The sequence below is a fragment of the Crocuta crocuta genome, unplaced genomic scaffold (assembly GCF_008692635.1).
Source record: "Crocuta crocuta isolate KB4526 unplaced genomic scaffold, BGI_CrCroc_1.0 scaffold154, whole genome shotgun sequence".
In the NCBI taxonomy this organism is placed as follows: Eukaryota; Metazoa; Chordata; class Mammalia; order Carnivora; family Hyaenidae; genus Crocuta; species Crocuta crocuta.
In genome coordinates, this window is record NW_027530545.1 from 15,657,427 (window position 1) to 15,665,743 (window position 8,317).

An 8,317-nucleotide genomic window follows, 5' to 3' on the forward strand; every position below is an offset into this window, starting at 1 on the left:
CACACAGAGGGTTTAGGAAAGAAGAGTGCAAAAAACTAAAATCTCAACTTCTATTCCAACATCTTTGCCTTTATAATCACTGGTCACAGAAATGAAAGAAATGACAAACTAAAAGCTGAAATCATGTACCCTTCTCATGCTAAAAGGGGATCCTGAAGACTTCTTTCATTTATTCCATGCATATATACTGAGTGTTTACTGTCACCATTAGTTCTAGGCCCTATGGATACAACAATGAACCAATACACTGGGTGCAGGAGATTATATTCTGTGGGAGAAGCTGAAGATAAGCAAGTAAATAAATGAGGTATCTTCAGAGAGTGCTACACGGATGTTCCAAAGCAAAAAAAGAAGCCAAAGATGGAGAGAAATTGGAGTCACTAAGGTCAGCAACATAAGCCAAGTCTTCTTTCAAGAGGTAATATAAAAGCCAAGGCTGGAAAAAGTACTACAGGGAACTACATGGTCACTCTGAAAGGGAGGGAAATATTTCAGTGGAAGTAATAGCAAGTGCAAATTCCTGAGTTCAAATTATACTTGATGTTTTCAAAAACAAAAGAGCACAGTATGACTGAAATATAGCGTGAGGATATATCAGAATTTGATTCAACTTCAGATAGTGAAAGTTCTAACATAACAATAGCTTACACAAAGATCATTGGTCTAGAATTAGAAGGGCAGTTTCACAAAGCCATCAGGAACTCAGATTCTATACTCTGGTTTCATCATCCTCCTTGTGATCTAAAATAGCCAAGTGAACCCCAGTCCTCACAACTGAATTCTAGCAATGGGCAGATGGGAGGGATGAAAAAAATATATACCCTCTCCTTTTAAGAAGACTTCATGGAAGCCAACACAACATATATACATATACATACATACACACACACACACACATATATATGTATATATACACATATGTGTATATGTGTGTATGTATACACATATGTATATATATACATGTATATATATACATATATATATACATACACACATACCTTTGACCAATTTGAGGGAGTGAGGGGAGCCAAATGACTAATTTAACTGTAAGAGAAGCTGGGAAATCCCAGCAGGAAGCTAAAATATATTTTTCTTTTCTCTTTCTTTCTTTCTTTCTTTCTTTCTTTCTTTCTTTCTTTCTTTCTTTTCTTTCTTTCTTTCTTCCTTCTTTTTTTTAACTAAAGAATAAAAAGAAGATGTATAGTTTATATGACAAGAAATCTGTCACAGACTGAAAGACATAGGAACTGAGTTGGAGAGGTAGGTAGGGGTAACTCATTTAGGTAGTTGTAGAACATAGTAATTGGAAAAGGGGAAACAGGACCACATAGTCCTAGAATAATGCTTTGCTTGAATGGAGAGTCACTAGGGAGAGCACCTCAGTTATGTGCCCCGCATATAAGCACTTCTTCAAGCCTCTCACCAAGGACTGGTGAGCTTTCAAGGTGGTCACCATAATGTAAAGTCGTGTGGCTTCTCATTTCTTATCTCCACCTTTTTCAAATTAATTACCATGTCCTGTAAATTCTACCACACAAAATGGAAAAGCTTGAGCAAAAAGTAAAATTTTGAGTCCTACAACCACTTCTAGTAACCTTCAAGCCTGAGAGAAAAGGGACATAAAGAGCAATGCTTTGTGTTGTGGGTGTAAGAAGTTACACCGACATTCTAACCCCAGCACCTGTGATGGTGATTTATTTGGAAATAGGATTTTTAATGTAATAAAGTTAAGAGGAGGTCTTCCTGGATTAGGGCGGGCCCTACATCCAATGACTATTATTCTTAGAAGGTCAGAAGAAGTCAGAGGTACACAAAGGCACACAGTGGAATGCCATATGATGATAGACGCAGACTCTGGAGTGATAATGCAGCTGAAGACCAAGGACTGATAATCATCACCAGAAGCTAGAAAGAAGCAAACATTCTCCCTCAGAGTCTCTGGAAGAAACCAACCTTACTGACACCTTCATGTTGGAGGGTCAGCCTCCAGAACTGTGAGAATATAAAATTCTATTGTTTAAGCCTCCACGGCAGTGGTACTTTGTTATGCCAGCCATGGCAAAGTAATACAGAATTTGACTGAATTCTAGGCTGAGAATCTGATTCTTTATCCTACATTCTTATTCACTAACACCTTCCAGGTTATCCTTTGGATGTAATGAAAGGGCCTAGCAATGCAGAGAAATCATCAGTATGCCTAAGCTTGCCTCGGTGGGTTTCGAGCAGATTGTATCCCACATCACAAAGGTACATCGTCATCACACTAGCTTCTGGTCACATTGCGCTGAGCAGTGGCTTTGGAGGGAAAATTATACAGTAAATTCAGTCTGAGTTCTCCATTCAAAGCCCTCCAGGTTTGAAAAACACCAACACTGTAAACTTCCTATGACAGAGAAATCGCGAGCAACTGAAAAGGACACCGGCAAATACCCAGATCCTTCTCAGGCCCTTAGGAAGGCTGGTTTATTGCCTCAGCATTTAAAATCTTGATGGAACTGTTCACACTTTACTCAAGTTGTTTAACCTTCATCATAAAGATCTTTGGGAACATTTAACTGACTACAGAAAGTTTTCCAAAACTGGTCCCCCAAAATTAGCCTGATTCACTTGGGTCTTAAATGCTGTGAAACACTCACCCTTGCTTTACTTTTTTAAAAAAAAATTTATTGATTGATTTTGAGCGAGAAAGACTGCATGAGCAGGGGAGGTGCAGAGAGAGGAGAGAGAGAGAGAGAGAGAATCCCAATGGGCTGTCAGTGCAGAGCCCATTGTGGGGCTCCAGCTCACGAACTGTGATATCATGGCCTGAGCCAAAATCAAGAGTCGGACACTTAACTCACTGAGCCATGCTTCACATTCTAAAGGGACAATAAAACTCACCCTATGTTCACTTACAACCATGACTGGAATCATACTCTCTAAATGCATACAAGATACACAGTATCTCTCACACAACAGGAAAAACTCAGGATCACTGATAGAAGCAAGAGAAATTAATGACTCGCTCTAACTTGGCATTGTCTTTGTTCTCACTTCACTCATCCTTCACAATATATAAAGTGTGTTGTCAAGTCCAGTCATTTGTTTTCATCATTATGCCTCTAGAGTCTGCACTTTCCATTTCATCCCTTAACAACTTCACATTGCATATAAAATTATGATTCTGATCTAATTGCTTTTGAAAAACTACTACTCTCTCAAATGCATTTTTATTCATTTTTCTTATTGCTTTCCATCCGTCATCTGAGTTTTTGCAGACTCTATCTCCCCACAACATTTCCAATAACAGAGTCAATACATCATATATTTGGAAAATGATGCCATGTTGTTCTTTCAGTTACTGACATATTTTATCCATAATGCCTCTGATGACTAGAATAGAATTGAATAAATGACACCTTGGTGGTTGGTGGCTGGAGCCAATGTTCTGAGGTCCCAGTAAGAATGTTTGTGAGAGCTAACCTTTATTGAGTATTAGCTTGTGCCAGCTGCTATGCTCAGCATTTCAATACATTCACTTGTGTTTTTATAAGAAATCTATGAACTATGTCCTACCTTAATTTTTGTTTTACAGATCAGAAAATCAAGACGCAGAGAAAATAATCACAAAATATCCTCAAACTCAAGCCCAAGATTTGAACATTATTCTGTCTGCTTTGAAAGTTAAAACTCTCATAGGCAAACAATGGGGCCAGAATTTTCCAAGGTAAACTTCTTATGTCTTTATAAATCCTTGAGAGCACATGGTTAGCTATGTGGTTAGCTACACAGGAAAAAAAAGATATAAGACCTGGTCTAAAAATGAGAAAATGTGTTCTGGTTAAAAATCTGTTGCTATTATTATGGGCAAGTCACTTCTCCTTGCTTGGTGTCAGTGTTCTTATCTGTGAAATTAGGTTTTAAACTATATATGTTATTGCTAAGACACTTTTCAGTGATTCAATGATTCTTATTCTACTCCACTATGTATATACTCTCTGCTACTATTAATTCATATCTGTGTGTGTGTGTGGTTGGGTGTGAGTGTGTGGGTGGGTGGGTGGCTGGGTGTGAGACAGGGAAAGATTCTGAGAGAAAAACAGGAAATTTTTTGTCATGAGAAACACAGAGCTGGACTAACAATATATAAAAATGTATTTTTTCCTTTTTCCTCCCATAATTGTAGGCAATTATTTGTGTGACTTAGTACCTTAAGGATTTTGAGGAGCTGAGGCAACATCTCTACAATGAACTTCTCCACCTAGCCATAATCCCAAGATGGTTGTAAGAGTGAGTGGGGGTAGGAGGGAAACATTTTCTCAAGAGTCCCCTACCAGGATTTCAGTAAACATTTTAGGTACAACTAGGTTACATCCTTACTGCTAAACCTGGGGTTGAGTCTGGCTTCCTTGAAATCAAGGAATTTCTGAACAATCCTGGAAAAAAAGTAGTAGGGCAGTGGCTTTTGGGGTACCCAACCAAATGTATGCCCCAGTCTACATTCTCACATACACAGCTGCTGGATAAATATTTCTCCAACATATACTTGGGAAGGTCACTTCACATTCCAAAATCCTTCTACAGTTGCCATGAAAGAGTTAACTCTTAGGGGCACCTGGGTAGCTCAGTCAGTTAGGCGTCCAACTTCGCCTCAGGTCGTGATCTCAAGGTTCATAAGTTTGAGCCCCATGTCAGGCTTGTGCTGACAGCTTAGAGCCTGGAGCCTGCTTCAGATTCTGTGTCTCCCCTTCTCTCTGCTCCTCCCCTGCTCAGACTGTTTCTCTCTCTCTCAAAAATAAATAAACATTAAAATATTTTTTAAAAAAGAATTAAGTCTTAGAGAAACACTAAACACTTTTTATAATGTAGCTCTCTTTTTTCCAGTTCTATCAGACTATACCCCTTTAATAAGCATCTTAGAAAACCAATGTTTTCTAAGTATCACATGTGAATTACAGTCTCTGTTCTTTTTCTCACCCCAGTCTGTGGATTGGTCAACTTCTCATTTAGCAAACTTCTACTGAGCATGTTCTAGGTGTCAGGCAAATGGTAGGTATCATAGGAGATGTGCATATCAATGGGAAAAAATGTTTTCTTTCTTCAAATTCCAAGAGTCCGGTTGCAGAAACATGCATATTTATAATTAGTTACAAAAAAAGTAGCTTGTAACATTATGGTAGAATAAATGCAGTTTCCTCTAAAGCCACCTTACTCCTATGCTTACATCTGATACAGCTCAAGTCCCAACTTCTCTTAAAAGCTACTACTGATCTTGGTTCAGAGTGATTTTCTTTTCCTGCTGCACTTTGTGGTACATTTGTTCTATAGAACTCTTGTGACACTTCATATACACAAACATAACTTTTCATATTTTAAAAATATAGGCTATGCATGTCTTCTCAATTTTATCTTTTTAAAATGTGATCTTATCCTATATTTCTTGATTTTTCTAGAAATCATGTTATTCATTATTTTATTCATTCATGATTTACTATTAATTCATTCAGTTGTTTCAGCATCATGTCAGGTACTGGGAAGAGGAGCAGGAAGTAAAACACAGAAACAACTAAAACAATCAACTCCTAGTCTTAATGACTTTATAATTCAGCAGGGAAGATGTGTCAAATAACAATAACACAAGACAATCTTTAATAAACACAGGAATATAAGTAGGCATACCATCAAAGTGTGCCTTGAAGAACAAACAGGAGATCGACAGATGCAGAAATAGATGAGGAAAGAAATGGATGTTGTTCTCTATTGAAAAAAGAGAATGAATAATAAAGTAGATATAGGAACTTTGGGATCAGCTCCAAAAGCAACCATTTTTTTTACTTTAGTTTGAATTTCAAGCAGAAACTGTAAAAACAAGCTAGGAGAAGGCTTAACATAGACAAGTTGGTACCAGAAGGTGGAGGGATATAGAAATTTGAGCTTTGATCAATTGGCTTTGGATTGGGGGAATGGAAGTGGGAAAGGGTGATTGAAGGCTTTCAGCCAGGTGGTATTGTGGTCAGAATTTTGGTTAAAATGATGAATAACACAGTAGAACTGGAATGGGGAGAGACAACCAACAGAGAGATTTAGGAAGCTGGTGCAGTAAATGGAAGGAGAAAGAGAAAGATACTCAGTATCTGGCCAAGCCTCCTCTGATACCTGAAACACAGATGGTATGTGTTACTTTTCACTGAGCACAGAGGCAGAAAGAGAGTTACAGAAAGAGAGGAGTAAGTGTAATATTGGATGCAATAGCTGGACATGGGCAACAGGAAGAGAACCCAAGATGAATTGATCTCGTAGCTGTGTTTCTTGCATTCAAAATATTTCTGTAAGTCCACTCTCTGTGTTCCCAAAAAATACACAATTTGCTCTTTCTTCTTTGCTTCTTTTATTCTGCTGTTAACTCTCTCTCCTATTTTTCTAGATCCTAAATAAGAATTTCATGCAATTGCTCTTTCCCATATTATTCAGCTGGGGATCTTATTGCTTAATCTTTCTAAACTATTCTGAGGTAAAATCTCCTTAGGAATTAACATTGTCACATAGTAGAGACCACAGCGAGGGAATATCATGTTCCCATCAGTGTTGGCCAAGAAAACACCCAGCAATGGGACATTTTATTCAAATCCCAGAAAACAAAAGTTTCATAATAAGGCCAGTGATTTCAATTAAGAGTTCATTAAAGAGCTGACTCCCAGCACACACCTTTATTACTTTAATTACCTTTATTCTTTGATTCTTCACTCTGAAAATGGGACTAAACCACAGCCCTTGTCATTCCCTGGACACAGAGATTTGAAAGCTCTCAACTCCATTACAGCTTCATCTCAGATCAATGAGGTGACCTTGGAAGAACCCCACTTTCCAGTGCTTCAGTTTCCTTGCAAACAACATGGGAATGCTACCAAGTTTTCATACTTGACAAGAAGCACAAGGGCAAAGCCCTCTGAGGACATAAGGTGCTAAGTAACAACAAACAAGATGGAATATGTAATTCAATCAATCATGCACTGACACTGGCTGTGCCCATTTATTATTACTTTTCAATTTCTAAAGTGATGGCAAAATGGAATTTCCACTAATTTTTCAAGAACCTGAATCTGATTCTTATAATCCAGGGCTTTATGTTGCTGATATATTGTAGATATAATTTTTGTGTGTTCCAAGAGGCTTTCTGCTCACAGGGCATTGCTGTAAGTTGTAGGTAATTTATTTTCCCCTGCTATTATATTGTGTAAATTACCATGTTGGCAATATTTTAGCCTTTCACACTTTGAATCAGTGCCCAGAATAATTCTAACAAGATTTTGATTCTCCGGAAGCAACCTCAAGGAAGAAAGCCCTTCAAAATGCCTGCGTATTCATTTAAGCTTCAGTTGAGAGAAACATCTCCTCCAGGTCAAGTGTAAGGTGCACCTGAAGGGTAAGTGATACTTATCTCATCTCCCTGCTGATATCTATATCCTCCTCTGCTGCCAGGAACAATTGTAAGGCCTTGTCAGCTGAGCATGCATCCCCCCGCATTTCCACCTCAGGATGCAAGTCTAGAATTGGAACACAGTTTGAAGCCTACCAGAAACCTCAAAGAAGAATTTGATTCCAGAGGTCCAGCCACATAACCAAGTCTGCAGTTTAGGTTTATCACCCAAATGAGATATTTTGGTTTTCAGCCAGGAAATGCCTCATTTCTTAATACTAGAAGTAATCAGGAAAGGCCGACAATGGAAATCAGACTCCCGAGTGTTGGCAGACCAGGTGCTTGTGGTCACGGAAGGATTGCACACAACTTTTTCTTTGACATTTAATAAAGATATAGCCTCATATAAAAATAGGAAAAGAGGAAACAAACGGTTTCTACATTGTCTTACCTCCCACCATCCCACTTCTATCCAAGTTTAAAGGGAAAGAGTTTCTAGAACTCATTACTAGGACCCAAGAGACCCAAATATGCCTCCACCAACCTCTCCAAGACCAGGCACATAGCAGAAAAGTATGCTCTCCTTAGACTGTCTGCTCCAATCTTAACCATGTGACTGTTCTGGGAAGGTATTCTTTCTTAATATTCTTGTTCATAAGAATGTGGGATATTGTAAATAATGTGCTAACTTCATATGGGTGATGTGAGAGTTCAGTGAGCAAATGTCTATGTGCCTTGCCCATCATATGTCACAATGAAAGTTATCAACTGTTACTATTCATAATGATATGTCAGGAACTCACATTTCTAATATCCAATACCATTCCCATTAGTATAACATCAAATATAAGGATATTCTAGCAATAGAAGGAAAGAGCTACATCTCAATATAGATGACTGTTTTTTCCTTAAGAACCTCCC